The sequence below is a fragment of the Equus quagga genome, chromosome 7 (assembly GCF_021613505.1).
Source record: "Equus quagga isolate Etosha38 chromosome 7, UCLA_HA_Equagga_1.0, whole genome shotgun sequence".
NCBI lineage: Eukaryota > Metazoa > Chordata > Mammalia > Perissodactyla > Equidae > Equus > Equus quagga.
Window position 1 is genome coordinate 108,593,184 of NC_060273.1, and position 23,735 is coordinate 108,616,918.

Consider the following 23,735-nt stretch of genomic DNA (forward strand, 5'->3'; position numbering starts at 1 on the left):
AATCATGAAACTCCTGACAGAGCCTTTTGTTAAATTCATATAATATATGGAGGTCTTGAAATATATATTTACAAAATATCTATTAAGAGCTCATTTAAAACTCTAAATATTTCTGCTTACCTCTTATATCTGTTTGCACAACCTTCTTAAAAGTCCGAGATCTTTTTGACCACTATATATTTCTGTACAGTTTCTTTGTCATGTATTTTAAACTTTGGTAAATACCTATGATTTTACTGGTTGCTACTTTGCTGACTTACATTTATAAATATCAAATCACTTTTCGCGAAACATTAAATCTAAATCTAACTATATGTTAGACTCACCTGAGAAACTCTTAAATACAGAATTCCTGGTCGTGGCATGCACATTTGTAATTTTAGTCACCTCTTCCCAGTGATTCTTTCACAGCCAGCCCAGCAGCAGTATACAGCCCAGCATCTTGGAGGCATGGCCAAAGGTTCCAACCCTAAGATTAGAAGTCTGTGTTGTTAGCTTCCAGCACGGGGATTGTCATATCTCCCTAGACTAGCATTAGAGGGGATCCACCGTAAGTTACAAGGTCAAGTGTTCAATAATTCTATTGAAATAATAATTCTATTCAATAATAACAATAGAATAATGTATTAATATATATTCTAGAATGTAGGATAAGACATTATAATCTAAAATAAAAAATAATTGAATAATAATGCTGTTCCAAAATACTAATCACACACACCTGTACAAATTACCTGAATCTTGCCGATGGGAAAACCAAAACAGGAGAGTTAAAAAAGCATTCGGTATCACATTGGGAATGGCAATGGCTCCATGCGAATCTTTATTTAATTCAGTCCCTCATACTTTCTGGTTTGGGCTTTCATAGAGCTAGTTACTTGCAGACGCAAATAGAAGATTTAATCATCAAGTAACAATGCTGAAAAGAAGGAAAGGAAAATAATAAAGTTTAATCAGCCTGGAGGTCCTCTGGGTCCCTTAGGGCTCCTTTGTTTCACTAAGAGCAGGCTTTAGGAAAAGCAAGCGCAGGAATGCCTCTGGAGTCCAGGGCCTGGCAGCTGAAGGCAGTTCCAGCCCACCGCGCAGCCCACAGGGACAGCGCTTGTCTTGCACATTTCTCTTCCATGCCTGCAAGGGTGCTGGAGTTTGTCTGACAGCAGAGGTGTGACTCTGACACAGCTTAAGATTGGTGGCATAATAAGAAGACAGTGATCCAAAGATAAAGTGTGAATTAGAAAAAGAAATCATTTTTCTCTCTCCTGTAGCTGTAAATAACCTCGCCCACAAGTGGTTACTTTCAAAACTCTAGGCCAAAGTGCTGGGGAAGAAGAGTTGGCTGGAGAGCTTTTCTTTTTGAGGGCATTGTCGCCAAAGAACTGGATTTGCTGAAGACATGGGTTTTCAAACTCTTTCACGTGAAACTAATAGTTCTCTTGACTCTTTCACCCCAGGCTGTAGCCATTTGTTTTCCTACATCCTTCATCCTGCCCATCCTCAAAAGTAAACAAGATTTCTAGGATGTCCAGTAGAGGAAGACAGTATTATATTTCCTTTCTCCCAGGTGGGGTAATACTTAGAGAAAAAAGTAAGTTAGGGGAAAGCTAATAATTTTGTTGTTGCAAAATATTGGGGCTGAAATTGAAAACATACAGGGGAAACTAAATCATAGTCAAGGAAAGGAAGAAGCATGGTGGTTGGTGACAAAGGCCGTTCTCCTAAGCGGGGCCTCTCAGCAACTGAGAGATGCCTGGGGACCTACCAATCAAATTGTGGTCCAGCCTCTCCTGAGAGCTTGTTACAGCCATAGACTCTCAGGCCTCATCCCAGCCCCAATGAATGAAGAGATGCAATTTGACAAATCCACCAGGTGATTTGCATCTACGTTTAGTTCGAGAAGCACTGAACTAGGACATTTCCAAATTTTTAAGTTCCCAGTAAATTTATAGATAAATCATAAAGAAACTAGAGGATTTACTTGTTTGTACTTAACATTTAATTCTTTTAACACACGTGAGCAAATTGCAATGACTATGTGAATAACCTAAAGTCTCTGTGAATGTCAAGCCCAGGTCCTCCTGGCTCCTGATAGGACCTGCAAAGAGTATCAAACCACAGCACCCAACAGCTGTTTGGAACTCAGCAACCCCCCATGCTTCAGGATCATGTCCTAACTCTGAATGTGAAAAACTTGCCTTTGATATGATGACATCATCCTGCAGCAGGACCATCTGCATCCCTGCCCCAGAGAGAATTTTTTGGTTCACCAAGTTATGTTTATGACTGGCTGAAACTCAAGCTTTGCCTGATCAGTATCAGAGAAACCCATATGCAGTCTGTGTAAGCAAGAGGAAAATGACCTCAAGGGGCAGCCCACTGCAGCAGTACATAAATAAATTGGCAGATGTGTCAACTATGCTTATTAGTCCAGAGTGCAGTTCTTTGGGGACTGAAGTCCAAAGACAAAGACATTTGTGGGTTCCCAGTCAATCTGGAGAGCTTCTTCTAATTTTTCTGGATGTGTTTTTGACAGGAGCTTAAGGGCAGTTTAATAAATTAAAATGTATTTACATGGCAATGAAGAATTATCTTGACACACAGAGTTATTTAATTACCAAGGTGCTTTGCATGCTGCTAAAGTTAAGACTGTGTCGGCCTTTCTGGGACAAATCTTTATTTTCGGTGCCATGTGGCTCAGCCAGGGATGATCCCCTGGGTTGGAACTTGTCATTTATATAAGAGGAGTCTCCTCACTGACCCCCATTTCCATAGACAGCTCTAAACAGATTGGTAATCTCAATGTCAGACATCATGATGAAGTCAGTGCTGCCAAGGCCAAATGTTCCCCTTCAGGGATGTGGCCTCCCTCTCAGAGGAATTGTAAATGAAGTCATACCCCATTTGCTATCTTCAAAGCATGTCAGGGTTGCTGTCTGTCTGAGTGACATTCAGAGAATTTTCTGAGGCATCAAGAGATAGGCATGTGATGAAAGTCTGTGTCCATGCTGGCAGCATCAAAGCACAGTTGGTAAATAGTGACCTCATGTTATCAGGGACAGGGACAATTTCCACCATACAGATCCTGTAGGAAAGCGGACACCACTGAAGTCCAGGCCCCAAGGAAGGCTCTCTAAGAGAGAGAGGACAGGCACCTGGAAGCTGAGGGTCAAACCGTCAGCACTCAGTTGGATAGGCAAGAAAAAGGGATAAAAAACATCTGTGCCTCAGGTCTCCTAGAATTTCTGTCTACTTCCAAGTTCAAAGCTTTGTAATTGATTTTGATCAGAGATAATATTGGTGAAAGATGTATCAGCAGTGGTTTATATCCTCCCATTATCCAGGTCAAGGAGGCTACTTATCTTGAATAAAAGTGAGATAGAAAAACCAAACATCACCTATCTGCCGTCTTAGGATGTAAACCAAAATATGTTAAACATTGAGCTTGACATTATTATAGACAGTGAGGAAGAACAGACTTGAGGCCTCTGTGATCAGACCCAACAAGGCCATGTGGTTGAATAGAAAGAGTTCCACACTAGAAGTCAAAACACCTGGGTCCCTCATCTGATTCAAACCCTTATGGGCTATGGGTCCTCAAAAAAGCCATCTTACCTCCCCTTTCAGTTTCCTCATCAACATTAGGGGTTGAATTAAGGAGCTCTCTGATTCCAATTGTAGGATTCTATTTTATATATTCCATTTCTGAAAACTATAACCGCCTTTTCATCCATTTGTTCTGAAAAGCAACAGTCCTCCCAGTGGATTGTAAGATTTTTAGCCACTGAACTACTCCAAATTCATCCCTCTAGGTCCAGACATCTTGACTCTGGTGGTGGGATCTGACATCAGTCGCTGTCCCAATACCCCTTGGCCCACCTGCCGTGGCTACCTACATAAGAGGACTCACTCCGGGTTCGTGAAGGGTTGGAGGAAGAGGTGGTTTGTGCTGAAGCATGATGGCTGCCTCCACTATTACAGACATAAGAAGGTAAACTGAGGGGAGGGGAAAGGGTTGGAGTGGGTAAGAACAAGAAACCGTGAGAAGTGCAGTTGGTCCGTTACTGAAGTCTTGTCTTATAAGGTACCATGTTGTAGGATGCTGGAGACAGTGTTCTCTCCTGTGACTTTTAAAGAACCTTTGCTCCTTCAGAGGTTCAAAGCATTGTAATTTATTTTCTCTGCTGCTGCATAAATCAAGGCTGGAATAAGTTTCTGTCTCGCGTATTCCTATTTTCAGACCCTCTGTGAATACTTCCTCATCAAAGCCAAGAAAATAAGAACCAGACTGCACCCCTAGTACCCTAGAGAAATCAAGGTGGGCTAAGGCAGAGTGCAGCTAACATCTCTCCGTGCACCGTGTCCGGGTACTGTGCCCTAGTTACAGGATTGGTGTTAGCCAGGCTTCTGAAACAGAGCACCCAAGAAGCTGCCTGGAATACCTTGTTTCATTTCCCAGATTTCATTAGAGCAGTCATTTCTAACTATAGGTGAAGGTTGGCATCTTCTGGGGAATGTTCTCAAAATATGCAGATCCAGTCCTCCTCCCAGAAGTTTCTCGTTCACCAAACCTAGGATGGGGCCTGGGCCCGAGGATCTGGGGAAAGCCCTGCAGGTGATTCTAGTGTGCGGTTCAAGCCACCAACCTGCAGGCCAGCAGAAGTGTTGTCTTACAATGCTTAATTTTTTTAATCAGATGCAAACATCACAAAATTCAGAGATTTCACGTAGAAATCCCTATTTCCAACTTCTCTTGAAAAATTCCCTAGCAACAGTTAGTGGGAGCTCAGCAGTGACTCCCTCCTCTAGGGAGCGTGTGAGCTGTTAGTTCAACAGCTATTCCTAGATTGTGAATTACTTATTTGTGACATAGACTGAGAGGAGTCTGCCTTTTGTGGCAAGTGAGCTGAGCAGCTACTTTGAAAAAACTTTGTCTCCCTCCAGTGCAGGAAAGTAGGATTCTCTGTAATCAGGATGAGAAATGACGATCCAGCCTTGTTCTCTGTATTCTGAGTATTACAGTGGAATAGACCAGAAGTTTCCATCCTGTGTATGCTTCAGAAGCCCCTGAAGAGCTTTCCAAAGTACATGTGCAAAGCATCTCCCTCCCCCCTACATCTTGAGGGGGTCCCGGCAACTGTATGTTCTTTTTTAAGCTTTGACGGTAATTCTGATGGAACTGATCTGTAACCTGGGCAAGTCCCATGTCAAAGTTTATTCCCGTCTATAGTCAGAAGACAAAAACAAAAACAATAATGCAAGCGTGTCCATTTTTCTTTCATGGGATAGATGGTTCTTTATCCTGAGATTGTGTCTTTCCTACCTTTTGTGATAATTTTTGTTTCCTCTTGTGAAATAGTGCCAATAGTAGATGCTAGCTTTTCTTTAATGGCCTTCCTCAGCAAAACAAATACAGAAAGCAAACTTAAGCTGAGCACCCCATATTTTAAGATTCGTGGTTCTCGACAAGCAGAATGGTTCCTGAAGCCAGTGTTTTAGGTCTGGGTTTGCCAGGTGGCAATCATGGGACTAGTGCTGCCTGCAGATGTTGTGTTTGGCTTGCGTGATGTTTTTATAAATTTTTTAATTAAATGCATTCCGGTGAAGCATGTGCTGTCCAATTAGCCATAATCCCCACTATTCCTCATTTCCTTACACTGAGCCCAGTCTTTAAATTACCCACTAGGCCCTGTAGGGATTTGAGTGTATGAATCCTGGGGTAGAATTTATGGGAGAAATTAAAAGTGTGGTGGTATAGCGATTGGAATTAAAACAGATTTTTTTGAACAGCTTCGAGTCCTCTTTGGAAAACAAATGTGGGTCTTCTAGAAAGTTTGGACAGAGCTAAGAAAAAACCATCCTAAGTTTGTGCATTTGTGACCATCCTTGCCACAATAGATTTTAACATGGAGATGGTAGAATACAAAAATACAGCTTTGTTTTGTTTAAAAGGGCCAAAATCAGACCCCTTGTGGTGCTACAAATTCAGAATACATGATGTCTGATCTTTCGAATAGATAGCATTGACTGAGAAGAGTTAAGGGGGCATAACAAGAACATAACAGAATAAATTAGCAGAAAATGAACTCAACCATACAGTATTCATTCATGCAACAAATATTTACTGAGTGCTTTTTTATGAGCCATGCATTATGCTAAGCACTGGGCACACAAAAAACAGACGTGGTGCCTGCCCTGTTCATGCCTGTAGTTCCATAGAGGAGATACTAAGAAATTCAGATGTTAGGAAATAGATTCACAAGTAAATATGCAATTGTGATTGGTACTCTAGGTAAAAATACGGGGTGGGAGAAGAGATTTGTAACAGTCTGTATCCAACCAAAAGATACAATCACATAGTGATTTAAACAAGTGAAGTTTAATAAAAAGAATTACTCAACTATAGTGAAAGAATAACTATAGACTATAAGGAAACTCTATATGGTACCAAGGGAAAGTACCCAAGGAAGGCCAAACTTAAAAGCGGGACCTCTCGCAAAGGCTGGGGGTTTGGATCTCCTTGGGAAATGTAGTTGAATCCACTGGATGGCGGAGCTGCTCACTGGTTTGCTGGGCCAGAGGCGGTCTGCAGTCACAGGGCAGACAAGAAGGACAGATGGGACAGACGAACCGAAGCTGGTAGCTGGTGCAAAGGTGTGTAAAGGAGTGGGGATGCTGGTGTGGCAGGAGGCCTGGAGGTGTCCCTGTCTGGAACGCTCTGTCTGGAGGGTGGTGTTGTCAGAAGAACTGCAGGACACAAACCTAGGGGAGAGAGGAGGTGAGCAGAGGAAATCAGGGCCCCAGCGTGGACCGGAGACCTGGAGCATAGGATTTCCATATGGAGGGGGTCACACACAGGAAGGTGATCACCAGGCTACACGAGGGCTGCAAGGTCTCCAGAGACAATGTGTTCTGGATGTGTGGCTGGAACAGTGCACCCTCGGATGTCCACACCCCCATACTGCAGACCCACCCTGAGCAGATGGAAAGAGCAGGAGCACCCCTTCCTCCTGAAATGTTCCTCTAGCACCCTCTACTGAAAAAGCTTAACAGCAGCATGCTTACTGCAAAGGAGAACTTTGTAAAGAAATTACATCCATTATTGCAGAGCATATATTGAGGGATGAATTTGGAGCTGAGAAGCAATAAGTCGACAACTGGCAAAAGAGTAAAATGGAAGACCTGGTATAAATTAGGAGAAGGAGGAGTATGTAATGAATTCCTTCTTGAGGATATAACATTTTTAGCTGAGGCCTGAGAGTTGTACATAGCTAGCTAGGAAGAAAGTTGGGATGAGCATTCTCCAGGTAGAAGAAACTGCATGTGTGAAGTCCCTGAGCTGGAAAAAATCTTGACAAGTTTGAGGAACTCTGAGAAAGCCCAGTGTGGCTAAGCCAGAGTGCAAGGGGACAGGGGGCAGGGAAGGCAGGGGGCAGGCTAGAGAGGTAGGCAGGAGGCCAGCAACTCAGGGCCCTGAGTCAATGACAGGAGTTTTTAGATGTTCTTCTAACTACAATATACATGTCTATTGTACCACCAAAACGTCTTAGGAAAAGGAAATTTCAAAAGAGCCTTCTGACTATTATGTGGAGAATAAATTGGAGGGAGACAATAATGGAATGGAAATACAAGTTAGGAAACTAATGCCATAGTTTAAGTAAGAGGAGATAGTGGTCTTTACCAGGATGGGAATAATGAGGTTAAGTGGACAGATATACAGACATATTTTAAAGCTAAAATCAGCAGAATTTGGTGATGGATTAAATGTAGTAGAAAAAGGGGAGGTAAGGGGCAATCAAGGATGACTTTGAAGTTTTTGGCAAAAGTAACTGGTGGGATAAGATATCCTTTACTGACAAAAGAGAAGTTTACAAGGGTGCAAGGTAAGGTGAGATCAGTAGTTCAACTTGAATTACTGTGAGATATATATATATGGCACTTATAGTATTGTGTATACTGTAAATGTTATAGTATAGCATATATATAGTATTTAAAGCCACAGAAGTTAGTGTGATTGCTAAGAGAGAGAATATAAAATGAGATGAAAAGAGAGCCCTCAACTTAAACTCCAAGGGTAGACAGAGAAGGAGAGGATAGGAATGGTGATTGAGACGGGGTGGCCAGAGAGGTATGAACAAAGCCCAGGAAAATATGTGTCATGGAGCCAAGGCAAAAAAAATTCATGAAGGAGAATGGTCAGTGTTTCCCACTATTGCTAAAAGGACAGACTCTGATGAGCATTAGGAAACATCCATTGGGTTGGGCATTATGCAAGTCATCGGAAACTTTGGCAAGAGAAGTCTGGGTTATATAGAGTGAGTTGAGAAAGAAACAGTTCATTAATGTGAATTGGAAAAGTGTGAACAGCATTTGTAGACCAGTCTTTTAAAAAGCTTGTCTATGAAAGAGATTACAGAAATAGTGTAAGTGAAGAGTATTTAGTCCATTTATATTAATGTAATTATGGATTTAATCGAGTTTACTGTCATTATTTTTGGTTTCAATTTCTCTCTCTATTTTATATTTCTTTTCCTCACCTTCTTTGCCTTCTTTTAATTAATTAAATAATTTTATGATTCCATTTAACTTGGTAATATTCATTCTTTTACTGTTCTTTCAGTGATTATCAAAAATATCACAGCATGCATTTAGACTTCTTAGAGTAGAACATAAATTAGTACTTGTAATATTTCATGGACATTATAGCATCTAATTTGGCATTCTCCTAAGTAATATGCTTATGTTGTTATATATTTTATTTCTATACTGATATTATTAAATTATTTAAAGATATTATTATTCTTTTATGCATAAATATTTGTTTATATTTACCCACAAATCTACCTTTTCTATTGCTATTCACCTGTTCCTGCATTTTCAAACATTTAACCTTGCAGCATTTTCCATCTTCCAGCAGAAACTAGTTGGAGGTCTGTTGGTGATGAATTTTTCAGTTATCATTGGCAAATATCTGTCTCTGTCCTTAATACTTTAAAGAATTCTTTTACTGGATATGGAATTCTAGAATGGGTAGTTGTTTTCTTTCAGAATTTTGAATGTCTTTCCATTTTCTTTTGGCTTTCATTGTAACAATAAGACTGTTTGCTAACTTCTCAATAGAAACAAAGAAATCCAAAGGGATACTCTTCTTGTCTGTTTGTGCTTTATTCCATGTATAGTCTTCTGACATACCTCTAATTGTTTAGTTTAATAGCAAATTGCCTGCAGAAAGTTCTTCATTTCAATAATTATGATTTTATTCTTTTTATAGTTTCCTGTTTATGCTGAAATGCTTAAACTTGTCTTTTATTTTTGAACATATTATTCATAGTCACGCTAAAGTCCATCCTTTATCAGGATCCCCTATAGGGCTGTTTCAATCATCTGCCATTTCTGCAATTTTGTTTCTGTTAGAAGGATATGGTACTAGTCCCAGGTCGGCTTAATCTAATCAGTCCTAAAATAATTGTAAGGCAAACTTCAGTCTTTGTGAGGGTTGGTCTTTTTACCGTTCACCTTAATTCCCAGGGTTATCCTTCAGGCTTCTAACTCAGAGCCTGATTTATCAGGACCGCATCCTTGATGGGATCTGAACTCCATGAGTCTGTTGAAAACTCTGCTTGGCTTCTCAGCTTCTTCAGATGGAAGTAACCCTCATGTTGGGCTCATCTTCTGCTGGATTTTAGCCTCATTATTCACTATCTTACAAGTTCTCTGATGTATATAAAGAGGCATTTATATATATTTCAGCTTTTCTATTTTTCTCAGTAATAGAGTTGGTGCTAATTAACTAGACTGCCATTACCAAATAGACAATTGCAAATAACAGCCAAAAAGGGAGGAAAGTATGAGGGAAGAGTTGTTTTTGCTATTGTTTTTAAGGTGTAAGATCCCAGTTTAAGTGTGAATGCTGCAGACAGTATAGTTGAGCAGAGAGAAAAAAGTTGAAGTGCAGAGAAAGACGAATAACTGATAGATATGTTTAGCTTATAAGCCATCTATCCTAAAAGTCGGGTATATCTAGCCCCTAGGTACCAGCAGATAAATTGAACTTTATGAAGGATAAGACTGAATGTTCAACCAGGTTAAGAACAAAAGGAAACATTCTGTGTACATGGTAGCAGAACAAGCCAGTTTTTGTTCCGTTCTTTGAATCTATGTATGCAAGAACCCAAATGTGGGTGTGTGTGGGGAGGGGGAGACTGGGAGACACTTCACACACTGGGCTTTACAGATGCTTAAAGACAAAAGCGGTGTTATGCTTTAAACACTTGTCTCTATTGCAGGAGTTCTGATTGTCACAGCATATTTACTTTGCTATGTGAGAGGAGGAGTCCAAGGGACTGACTGACACACAATAGTGTGAGAGACTTCATTTTGAACAAAGAGTAAAATTTGGAGCATGAAATAAGATTAATTATTTTAGTCATGTGTCTTGAATCTCTTTTGTAAATGAGACCTATTAATCTTTGATTTCCTTTTATGAAAGGAAAGTGAATGATATTCTCTTCCAAAATTGCCAAGATTCTAACAATTCCCTTTTCAAAGCCATAAAGCTCTAAAATGAAATGGAGGCAGGATGAAGTAGAACAGAGTGTGGGCTTCAAACGTCAGTCTAGCTCTCCAGCCCCCAATCTTAGAATAACTTTATACTGTGACTTTCAGCAAACTAGGAGTTCCCAGAAAATGGGTAACTCTTGGGAATTGCCCTAGAATTGATCCAAAAAGCAGAGGAAAACCAAGCCCACAGAATGGGTTTGAATGGGCAGTGGAAGGAAGCAGTGTAGCTGATTTCTGATGGCACCTTATGGTACTGTTTGTTACCAAAATGGTTCCATGCCTATAAATATCCAGGTGACTATATGAGGAAGACAGAATGCTGGCGCCCTGAGGAGAGATTTGGCAAGAGGTTCAGCTGTGTTAATCATTTGCTTATAGAGTTGGCACTATACGCCATAAGGTGACCTAGGAAGAATGTAGATTACAAGAGAAGAGAGCTGAGGTCAAAGCTGTTGGGATAAGGACAGAGCCAGTCAGAAGTCTGGCACAGGGAGGAGGATCCAGCATTAGAGGCTGAACACAAACAGCCAATGAGACAAGAGGAAAGCCAAGGGAGTCTTATGTTCCCGGAGCCCAGAGACAAATGTTTCAAGAGGGTGGGAGTGGTCAGTGGAGTCAAATGCTGCTGTGAAGAAAATGCTTGCTAGATACAAGCCTCTTAGTGGGAAAGCAAACCTCCCTTGCTGTGGGACTGGCCTTGTCTGGACTTGCTTTGCCTTTATCTCTAATCTCACTTCTTCCAATCTAAAAGTGTATTTGTCTCTGTAATCCTGAGTGGTGAGGGAAACTCCTAGGAATGCACATTTCTTGTGACTATCTTTCCATCTCTCGTCCCCCTTTCTAAGCAAACTCTTTAATAGAGTTGTCCAGCACTCTCTTCCTCCACTTCCTTTCCTAACCCACAGCAATCACGTCTGCCACAATATATGTGATTGTTGAAATTACAATCATGCCCAGATTATCTAGGAAGAGAGCATGGGATGAGAAAAGCAACGAGCCGCCAACATTTAATGGGACATGATAATGTCTACCTGATAAGACTCTTACATGGATTAAATTAAGTAACGTATGTAAACCAATAGTTACACGGTCTGGCACATTGTTTCAAAGACTGGACTCCATCCCCTTGACCCATTTTACCCTATTCTAAGTAACCTGCCTGTGGTCATGTAGCTGATAAGTGACTACAGATTCAAACTCAAGTCTGCTTGACTAAAAAGGCTGTGTTCTTTCTTTCCACTCCTCCAAGCTTCCTCCCCAGTGCCTTTGTCCATAGTTTTGTGCCTACTTGCAAACTACCTGCCCCTGGAAACCACAGTCCCTGACCCATTTCCCAGGTTCACACCTGGGAGCTTGACCTCGCTCTGCTCATCTACTTCCACTCCAGATATCAACTTTCTCTGGCTGCCCTTCCCACTTGCGCCCACACCCTAACTGCGTCAGCCCCTAGAGAAAAGTGCGGGACAAAAGAGAGGTGAATGATAGAACTATTAAGTGACATTTGTGAGCGTGATTTGCTGAGTTCACAGAAATGGAGAAAATAAATACCCTATCAATGTAAGATGCTCGTGGCATTCAGAAAGTAGGGAACAAGTCAATATACTATATGCCTATGGTCAATATAATTGGGGATCTGCAAGTTTCTAATAAGAGCTCCAATAAGTTCATCACCATGTTTCAATACCTGATTGGAGTCTTACTTTGTGATTTAAGAGATGCCCAGTAGGTGGAGTAGCTTACTCACACATGGTTTTTCAGAGCCTACCATGGATAGTACATTGTTTGAATCATAAAATTCTTGTTAATGCAGGAAGAGATTGAGAAATAATTTACACCAGCTTCCTCCTTTTCCAAAATAGTAAAATGAGAATTAAAGATTATATAATTTGCAACAGAAGATTCAGCATTTAAAGCAGGTGGCTGATGTTCACCTGGAATCCTCTTATTTATACTAATTACCAGCCTCCCAACTTTGGGAAACTTCCCCTAAGAAGGCCATGAAATGGCACTAACAGCTAGTTCTAGCTTAGGAGGGTATAAGGGGACATGGGAGAAGTTGTCTGCCATGAGGTGACCGCATTCTTAGGATGATACCCTATTGGAACTATTTATCCAGTATTAAGAAGTCCCAATAAAAAATGGACATTTGAAATGGGAAGAAATGCACCCCTTTACCTTTCTGACTTTCACTACCTTCTTTTTTCCCCCCTACAACAAAATGCCACTTGCCAAGTGTGTGTTCAGAGTGTAAAGTAGAAGAAAGCCAGTTTCCCAAAATGGCTTCCTTCCCAGGTTGACCTATACCTGGGATTCCCAGGGATAAAGGCAAGGCCATCACACCTTGTCTATTTCTAAAAGATATTCCTGGGAGAAATTCAAATCCATTCAGTTATTGGCAAAATACTCACTGAAAACTTACTATATGCCAACAACAGAGCTGTAAAAATAGTAGACAAGGCCAACAGCTCTAATGGAGTTTCACTTTACTGAGGGAAGAGACAGAAAAGAAACAAGATAATTTCAGATACTGATAAGTATTTGGATTTGAGAGTGGCTGGGGGAGAGGTAGGGTTACGTGGCTTTCTTCAAGGAATGGTCAAGGAAGCTTGTTTGAGAAGATGATATTTAAGATAAAACAAAAATCTAGGAGAGTGATTCCAGCAGAGGAAACAGACAGTACAGAGGAACTGAGAAGGGAGCATTAAGGTATTTTCAATCATTCTATTCTTAATAAACTTTAGGTATTTCATCAGTTTGCTTCTTAAGAGCTGTGAGCTGGTATAAAGAAAGATCCTGAAGGAAGCAAAGTTTAAACAAGGGAAGGGAGAAGGGTCATCCTGGAACACGCCACGTGTGTCTCCCTTCCCACACCCCCAGTGTGGAGGTGGTGGACAATTGAGTCCAGCAGTGTGGCACTGGTCCTTGGGGGAGTGCCAGGACAGGGGGCGGGCATCACAAGAAAGCAGAAAAGATTCCCTAAAGGGACAAACTAAGAGTTCCAAGTACAAACTGTAGGTACTTAAAAGTAGCTCTTAAAAGAGCTTTTAAAATAGCCTATTCATCTCCATCTCAGTGTTTCTCAAAATGTGGTCTGAAAACCACAAATTAGAATCACGCAGGCACTTGTCAGATACCCCTGGGCATCACATCACGTCTTCGAAATCTGAACTTATGGGATGGGGCTCAAGAATATGGATTATGATAGGTACATACACACACCATGAATGTCACATGCACTAAAGTTCAGAACTGATTCTTGGTAGAATTTACATTTTACCACCGCTTCAGCTCTTCAGATAGTATGGCCTTCTACTTTCTCCTGGCATGGCTCACTTCTTCAAAGTAGGGAGCGTCTAAAACACCTCTGAGAGAAAACTTTAGGGAGTTTTAAAGAAATCTTTAATAATTCCCTTTATAAAAAAGACATAGGTCTTTGGTAATTTGTGATTTTTTATCTGTAATATATAAGGAAACACTTTTCTTTCTGAATTCGAATAAGCAAAGGACATTAGGCTCTCTTCAAGGATACTGTATTATTTTTCCTATGGATGGTGTAATTTCGTGGGCAGCGATGTGCTCTCCCTAAATCTCTAGAGCAGTGAGCTCTCACTTCATCCTGTTCCTGGGGACATGGGAAGAAATTTCCATTAGTGAGATTGTGGTTTGGGAGGATATGATTTCAACTCCTGGAGTAGACAACAATGAGAACTCAGCAAACACATTTGGAATGGCTAAAAAAGCAAGAGTAAATTTAGACTTCTTACCCACCTACCTCCCATCTATAATTAGGTATTGAGAATTTTTTTACTAACCCTTCCATTGACCCAACCGTAATAAATAAACGAAAAGAGCAGGATTATTTGGTTGCCTGTTATAACCTAATACATATAATGCTTGACTTCTTTCATATTTTTTGTCATCAAAGTTTGAAGAGAAAGCATATGACTTTCTTCCACAGATTTTTCCAGCCAGCCATAATGCCTAATAGTAGCAACAGCAGCAGCAGCTGTAGCAACAGGGCCTTTGAAAGGTGTTTCAGAAGCCCAACAGCCTTTCGTTATAGACTATTCAACCACCATTCACATTCTTCAAATGCTTTCACAAAAATGTCAGAGGCTTCATCAGGGTGGAAATTATTTCATGGCTTTATAATACATTATTTCTCCCTGCCATAGCCTTATCCCCCTATTTCAGTAAAATATCTGCTAAATCAGCAAAAGGAGAATCAGTCAATTAACGTTTATGTATTTGTTCTTCACAAGGAAGTCTCCATGTAGTAGTTTAAGAAGGGCCAGTTAAGCCTAGTTATTCATGTAGTACGTATGCTGTTTGCGTTTTTCCCTTTGGGATACTTTGTCATCATCATTTACATGGAAGGTATTTGCTTGCAGATCTGCCCTTTTACCTCAGAACTGAGATAATGTTTCCATTTAAACTGAGTCATCCTTGTCCTAAATATTGCATAGTGGCATGACTGCCGGCTCCTGTTTCCTTGGGCCAAACACGATGACAAGGCAAACTAGGCTATGGTCCCCAAACCACTTTGTACTCATTGCCATTTTGTGTGGTGGTTAGATGTACTTGTTATATTGCAAGGACTTATAATATTGAATGAGTTGCATAAGATTCTACCCAAGAAATTTTAAAATAAAAAGCTTGCAAATGGAGTGCCTGCTCCAGCTATGAAAAATGTGTTTTGAAAGCACAGAAGGAACATATGCAACTTGAAACTCTTCGTCAGAAATTGAGAGAACTCAAGGTCAGTTTAATATTAATTCTCCCCAGCCCTTTCATCTAACAGATATCAAGTTGCATTTGAATCTGGTAAAGAGATATGAATTTAGGTCAGTTTAGCCTTCAAAGGACAAATTTCTTGAGAAATATTCTGTATCCATCTATTTAGTCCTGAGTATCATTAGGTTATTTTAAGGTGAAAATGACCAAAACTTGCCTTTTTCATAGAAAGGGAAATTCATTTCTGGTAAGTTGAAATTGCTTTTGAATAATTTATAGGGAACAGAGAATTCATCAGATCTGATATCATCAGCAGCCATGAGATTGCCTTGTTCTGTAATGGGTGCTATGGGAACTGGAAAGCTGGAGCTGGTTAGCATGAGAATTTCTATCTAGAATCTCATACAGGTTAAAGGCAGGCAACATTTAAGAAATGGAAAGCCTGGGTCAAAAGAAACCTTGAAAAAAATAGCCTCACTGTAAAGAATATTCTCCAGATCACCCACTCTGATGCTGATATTCATTCCACCGTGGTTCCCAGTCAATGTGCAGGGCCTCATCTCGAAATATCACCACCCTCTCTTCCTTTTCATTAGGTGGGAGAGGATGATAAAAGGAACAACAAGATAAAGTAATAAAGGCAAATAAAATGAACACGGATCAATCCAAATAAAGTGAGAAAAGACCCCCAATTCATTACTGATCAACTCTCTAGTTCTTTTACTCAAGTATAAGAATTCTTTCTCCCACCCTTTTAGACCTGTTGCTGAATGACACTACCTGGAATTCTCATCCTAAATTCAAAAAGTTAAAATCTTGGGACTTCCCCAAAATCCCATGTTTAGTCTTCTTGTTCATTAATGTAAAATGTTCTTGTTGACCGTCTTTTGTGTGCAAGGGACCCAGCTAATCATTAGCCTAGAAACCAAGTGGAATAAGATACAGTTCCTCCTCTCATAATGGGTGGTGATTGAACTTAAACTTTTAGTGTGGGTAGGATTTTTGCGCATATAGTGTAGGAAAGAAAATTCCAGATGGAAGCAACAGTCTGAGGAAAGGCTGCACAAGAATGTGTCAGGACCCAACCAAGGAAGCATAAGTGGACCAATCTGATTGCATCATGGGGCGTATGGAGTAAACTAACGGAGCCTTAGCCTGTAAAGAAAGGCCAAAGCCAAATACGAGCAACCTTAAATTCAGAATAAAGAGCTGTACCCTATTTGGGTGGCAGTGAAGCACCACTAGTGGTTTGAAACCCAGAAGCACAACTGATAGATAAATGAAGCTATTCTTTAGGACTGTGGGGCAGTGCTGGGAGGTTGTGCTGTTGGGTGAGTTAGGAAGCTTTGCATTAATTCAGGCAAGAGATAAGAAGCTGAATTCAGGTGACGGCACTAAGAATCAAGGAAAGAAATTCTATTTCAGAAATATCTTAGTTATCCATCTGCTATTCCAAACTTTCCTGCTATCCCACAGTGCTTTTACCAGTCTTATAGCCTCTATCCCACGTAGACACCCTCCTTTACTGCTCCTTGAGCAACCTCTCCAGCCCCTAGATATGGAAGTTCTTAACCTGGAACCCAAAGACCCCTTAGAGTATAATAGTAATTATTGAACTTGGATGGGGGAAAAAACTTTGCGTCTTTATTTTCATTAACCTCTAACTGAAAGTTAAAATTTTCTTCAATTATAAATAGTGAAAAACCGTCACAAAATTAGCTCTTCTATCAACTTTTTAATAACAGAAATTGCAGATATTTTGTGTCACATTGCAGTTATTGTTCATATATTAAAGTATAGTTTATTTTTATCACTATTTCAAAATTAAGGTAGCAGTTAGTCTCATTACCTGATCCTATTGTTTAACATGCTATTAAAGAGGCAGATGCTATACCATACCACAAATTTTTCTTTAATATTTTGATAATGATATTTCAATATAATTGGTGTCCTTTGTAATCCTGTGTATTTTGATTTACGCACTTAAATATGTTGTTCTAAAAAAAAATACACAAACTTCTCCAGACTGCCAAACATTAAGAAGCCTTGCAGAGATCTGGGTCATCATTTGAGACTGTGGCCTGACACAATTTCCTGACCATCTCCAAGTTCAGGTACTATACCCTTGAGACAAAATATTCCATCTCTCATTCGTTTCGAAGGCAGCCTTGCCTTGGCCATCACCTGTAGACCAGGGAAGGAAAGATGTCCCCTCACTTGCCACCTCATTGCTGGTTTCACCTCTCTTCCCCCCTTGTATTTTACTTTTTCTATTTTATGAACCTTCTTTGATATACTTTCAGAATGCCCAGGCTTCTGTAACCAAGCTTAATCTTAATCTCCATGTTGTCCTTTTTTTTTTCCTGGAGAATTCTTTCTATGCTAAATAAAATGCTGTACTCTTCCTGGATCTAGTCCATTTGTTGTTACTGCATACCAGAAGCCAACAACCTTGAAAGGAGAATGCCAAGTCACTTTCTTATAAGTAGGAGCAGGAGGTGAGAGAGGAATTTCCTGCTGGGAAATTAATGCTGCATGAGGCACCTTGACAAGCCTGTTGACCATCCAGTGATGTGGGGAGAGAGGCAGGAAGGAAACTGTTGACTAAAGAATGGAAAGAGGGTATTTTTAGGGGACAGGAAGCGCACCAAACACGAATTTGATCTAGGGTTGATCCTGACTGCTCCCACTGAATGATTTTGTGTGTTGAGACTCTTGGCACATGTGCATAAATTGATAACCTCTGTTGCACAGCTCCTCAAAGGGCACACGCTTAGGCCACACACTGAAAATGAAAGCACAATAAATATTTTCTTTGTTGATGTTGTGATGAAGCTAGAATAATTTTAACAGATTTTGTTTTCGTGAAAGTTCCTTCCAACTTACCTCATTTCCTATGACTAAGAGATGGCATTGATAATAAAGAGAAAATACTGTGCATACTGTAGAACTTTGTGGAGATTTCAATGTGGGTTTTATTTTGTTAGATTTTTTTTCTTTTTATAACACGTCAAATAACTAATGCAAAAAATAATTAACTGGAAAACTGTACGTGGAATTTTCATCAATACTCTCTTCTATTATTGGAAGTAAATAATGAGGTTTCGGCGATTGTTTCTGAAAATCTGTAAATTGACATTTTTAATAATGATCAAGAAAATAGGAATATGAAATTTGATCATGAAGATTGGAGCCAAAATGCAAGGATGTCTAGTATCACAAAAGGTAGACTTACAATTCAAATGACTTTTATAATTTGAAGAAGTAGCTGGTTGGTGGGGACAAATGTATACTGAGGGAAGGGAAGCCAAATATATATTTGTGTGAGACCAAAATGTCAAGGAGTTAGAATGGGCCAGAAGCATCCAGAAAGCAAAACTAAAATGGAAAATGCAAAAATGCTCACTCTCTGGCCACTATGAAATCATTGTTTCAATGAGGATAGTCCCAGGGGGCTTTACCCAGGGCCCAGGGAGACATGAAGAAGCAAGATAACTGTCACAGGAAAGGTCAAAATTCACATGGTATTAAGAAATGAATTACCAAAAGAAAAAAAAAGTACACAGGATGTGACATATTATATTTGGAAAAAAGAAGAAGATTATGAGAATTAAGGTGTGCAGACCAGTACTGCTTTACGGTGGTATTCAGGAGTCCGCAGCAAAAACTTTTTTAAAGGACAATGTGTTCCTTGTTCACAAGTAAATATTTCCAATTTTATCATTTATCTTTTCTTCTGCAATTATTTCCATCCGAATTTTCTGATATTAAATTGTCTTTTCTTTTTAAAATACAAACAATAGATGGAAGTTTTTTCTTACACATTCCTCTTTGGGGAAAACATTTTTCAAAATGAATTGAAAAGTATATCCAATCTCCCCACTTTATTTTAGTTTTCTACCCTTAGAATGGGCACTCCAGACCAGTGATCTCTGAACTTATTTATTACACAGATCTTTCAGGGAAATTTAAGCACACACCCCGAGTATATGAGACTTTACTTATAAATTAAATTTATATGTTGTTCTGATATTGATATTATTAAACTTTCACAAAAACATAAATTTAAAAGGATAAAATGAAAAATAAACATTAAAACAGTTTATTTATTAAAGATTCAGAAGGACCTTTATGTTCTCTTTCATCTGAAAAATATTATTGAGACCAACCAACTTATTTAATATACTTTATATTTTTTTAAATTTTGATTTAACACTTTGTGAGACACGAATTCAAAGGCCTAGCTCAAAATTCAGTTTATTTTCATACACAGTTTCAGTGGCTGTCATAACTTAAATGCACACTTTACAAAGATAACAGAGATCCAAAGGAAAGAAGTACCTTATTGGCTGCGCTTCCTAAATCATGGTACTCATTTTTCAATCCCATCCACCAATTATGCAAAAGTTTTCCCTTTCAATTTGGCTGGTGAATGTTCGTCTTCCCCGATGTCAGTCACTCATCTATGGAAACTAAGTGGGCAGTGTTGCATTTTCCCATTTTTAACAAATGGATTCAGAACATCTTATTTGGAAGATCTTTAAATTCCAAGTTCCTTAAATGTGGAGATAGGAGTTTTATAGTTGAAACCCACTGTTTATGGCAACTAAATCATTAATGAGAGAAACATTTCCAAAATGCTTTCTTCATAACATGAGTTTCTTTCCAAAGCAGTTGCTTTCTCATCCATTATTAAAATGTGACCTTTACCTTGAAGGGGCAAATCAACTCTGTTTATTTTTTCAAATATCTGCTACGTAACACACTACCGATAGCTAGTTGTCATTACAGAAAAAGGTCAGCAAACCTGGCAAGTGAGGATTTTTTTTAAATAAAGAAAACAACATATGATAAATCTTAAATTTGACATGTTACCTTCCTGCAACATAACCAGCAAACCTATAGGTTGTGCAAAAGATTTTCACGATCGCTGCCCCATATCATTAGAAAGTATTATCAAGATTTTTTGTAGTGTAATTTCTTATCTCCATACCCACATGTTAACTTAAAATTGCAGTATGCTGAAAGTGAACACATGGCCATGGGTGTGCAATCAACGCCTCCCAATGTGAAACTCATACTCTGTCCTCAGGAGATCTCAGAGCCTTGGGTTCCTAATTTGTGCCTGCCTGAAATACAGGCTACCTGACGATGCCAGGGATAAGCTAAATATTAAATATTCATAAGGCTGAATTTATTATTATATTTTTAGACAAAGTTCTAAAAATAGAAGTTCTATTATTTTCTTCTTGCATCTCAGTCTCTGAGGTATACGTATAATGGATACCAAGGTCTTAATCAATTTGGATAATGTGCTTTTTTTAATTTTTCTAATTGACTGTCAAAGCCCAATTGTTTCAATGGCAAAGTTTATTAATTAACATTTTCAATAGTCTTTTTGACCATGGTAGGCTGTTATATACAGTGTGGTGTCCACAAATTCTTTAATTTTTCCAAAAACAAGTTGAAAGTAAAAGGACAAAGCTTAGAAAAAAGCTGTGGATAAGTTAAAATAAAGAATTTCTTTTTAAGGAACATTGTAAAAGAAAAACATTCTGAAAAAGAATCTTTCTCTACAGATCTTTTCTAAAATATTGAACTGCCTGAAATGAAAGGAAATCTATATTACAACATGGTGTTGGAGCCAGACTTTCCTGCTGATCTATGAACACACAGCCCTTGGGCTTCTGTGTCTGAGTTTTCACGCGAGGAACCTATGCACAGCCTTTCCTGATTCACTAAGAATGGCATCCTCCCTACAATTAAAAGATGTCTTCGATTTCTATCAATACCACCATTATCAGGATCTTGTGATTGTTACTCAAAAAGCTCAACCAATTGAAGTTAAATGCCAGCAAAAATTTAGTTGAGGATTACTAGGACTTAGAAATAGCTTGAAACAAACATCCAAGAAATAGACTAAAGAAAATACTAGCTTTTAGCATTATGGTTTAATTGATTTTTCATGAAATTGATAGCACAAAATTAGGGCTATGACAAAGGGCTATAAAAGCATAAGCAAATGAAATTAGTATAGTTGAGCCATATAAAATTATCAAGAAATCACAGGTTGCCAGAAATTTAAAACAATATTTTCATATTTGCAAAGATATATATTCTTATAGTATGTGTTTACTGATTAAACAACAAACACATCACCTATTATATTCATTACTATAAGGACAAATTTCAAAACTGCAGTTGATTCTCATTATTCTCTGTAGTTACGCTTTATAAAGTCACTGCAAACACTGATTTAGCGAATACTGAATTACTGCTCCTGGGGAAACACTGAGTTAGACTCCTGCAGGCCTCTGGTCACAACATTTTCATCAACCAATCAATATATAATGTTGTTTTATGTGAGTTTCTCTTTAATATACCTTGTTTAATATATGTTGTTGGTGCATTAACATTGAATTCATGGCCCACAGCGCCGTAATTCATGCTTGAACGAAGCTTGTCAAACACAGATATTTTCTCCATGAGGCATATCACAGCCTTCTTGCATCTGAGAACAGTAGCCAGCAATTCAACACTATGTTTCAAGGTCATTTTAAAGAGCAAAATCACCAACAAAAAAACCTAAAAATACGAAAAACATGGCACCAAATAGATCGTGAAAAGGACCCTTTTTTACAGAATAAGAGTTGAAACAAGAAAAAAGAGCATTGCTTTGTTCAGCCTCAGCTAAGAACATAGGTGTTAGACAATCAGATTTTCTGCAACTGTACACGTGTCCATGAATGATGATGAAAGCACTATGAATATTGATTGTGGGATTACCAACAAATTTTAGCAAGTACGCAAATTCGCAAATGTGGAATCCATGAATAATGAGAGCCAACTCTTCCTTATAAAACTTAAAATGTTAAATTGAAGAATAAGGAAGTGAAATATGAAAATGATTCTTTTTTCATTGTCAAGGTTTATTAAAAATGGGAGAAATGCATTACAGTAAAAATGGCAAGTATTTATTGAGTTTATTATTTATTAAGAGTTAAAAAGAGTTTATTAAAAACAAAATAGGACTCTGCTAAGCACTTAACAAACTTTTATTTCAACAACCCACTGAGGAGGTTAACATTATTATACCCATTTACAGATGAGAAAACTGAGGCTTGGAAAGGCAGGCATATTCCCCAAGCTCACTTGGCTACTAATTGGCTGACCTAGAATTCAACGTAGACTCAAAGGTGAGAGTGCTCCTAAAACACCATGAAATACGACTTTATTTCATCCTAAGCTCTGATTTTGAAAGCGATTATAAATTTACCATAATGCCATTTTTTGGCTAGAACACAGTTTGCATTTTTAAAATAGTTTTTCCTTTGTTCTGGTTCCTGTAAACTTTCCATCTAAATTATTAATCTTAACCACGCGCAATCATTCTGTTGACATTCTTGTAAACTCTGTGGAACATAAAAGAGCAAAATGTAGCCTTTCCGATAACACAATCCTTTTTTCTTGTATTTGTTCAGGAACACACTCTTTTGAGCTGACAGTACTTTCTCAGAAAGAAATAAGGAGATGTGTTCGTTCAGGAACACAGATGGTAAATACTCGATGCATCTTAAATATGCCCCTAATTCTTCTCTGTATTTATTATAAGTAATGGGAGATTGTGTCACTTCTCTGTTCAAAAAGTTTCCGTAATTTTCTGCTATACAGAGCAAAGTCCAGCTCCTCAGCCTGGCATTGAGAGTCTCCACAATGTGAGTCCAACTCCCTGGCTTACCCCTCACCCCCACCCCTTAGCATTCCTCAATGCTTACTCTGCTCCATCCAGTTGCTGCTACCCCAGGACACCCTTTCCCTCCATCTCCTGGGTCATTCCTCACACTGTTCCTTCTGCTTGGCTCTCGTACCCTCCAATATCTACAGATGCCGAGATATATTCTCCTTCATTAGACCTTCTCAGTATCTCTAGGTCATAATTAATTTATTCCACCTCCACACTCTGTGTGTCCTTGTCTTTAAGAAAGTACCTACACATTGTAGTATCCAAAAAATTTTAGCTAAATTGAAATGAAAGAACAGAGACATGAACTTCTGGGACTTAGACATCTCGGGCATCTCTTAGGACATTTCCACACGGGAAAGCTGAAATATCATTGCTGACTCTTGTTCAAAAAAATGACTGAACTTTCCATGGGGACAGACTAGCTATTTAGTTGTCAATCAATAAATTGACACTTTAAATACAGGTTTTGAAACTTTTTGTTTTTGCTGGCATTCTCTACACCATCCTAGCTGCCTGCAAAGATATTTACTACCCATAGATTTGGTCAATCCAAATCTTGGGCTAGTGAGATCTAGACCACATTAGGAACTCTCTTCTGATCTGTAAGGGAAGCAAGAATAAATTTCATTCATGGTCCTCTTTTGAATGTAAACATGCAGTTAACTCCTAGTGTAAGAATGAAGAGTGACTAACAGCACCTTCT

General features: G+C 38.9%; 1 protein-coding gene across 3 annotated transcripts in view; it reads right to left on the bottom strand.

Annotated features, from left to right (window-relative positions):
* Nucleotides 1-403: 403 nt before the first annotated feature.
* The window catches only part of MACIR (macrophage immunometabolism regulator), a 212,830-nt gene continuing 189,498 nt past the window's right edge, over nt 404-23,735 (bottom strand). For 2 of the 3 annotated variants that reach the window (XR_006889510.1, XM_046668137.1), the window contains exon 5: nt 6,486-6,756. The gene's annotated coding sequence lies outside the window, so the exon portion shown is untranslated. Of the gene's footprint in view, nt 470-6,485; nt 6,757-23,735 lie in introns of those variants that run through there. The other variant, XM_046668139.1, reaches the window with a different exon arrangement.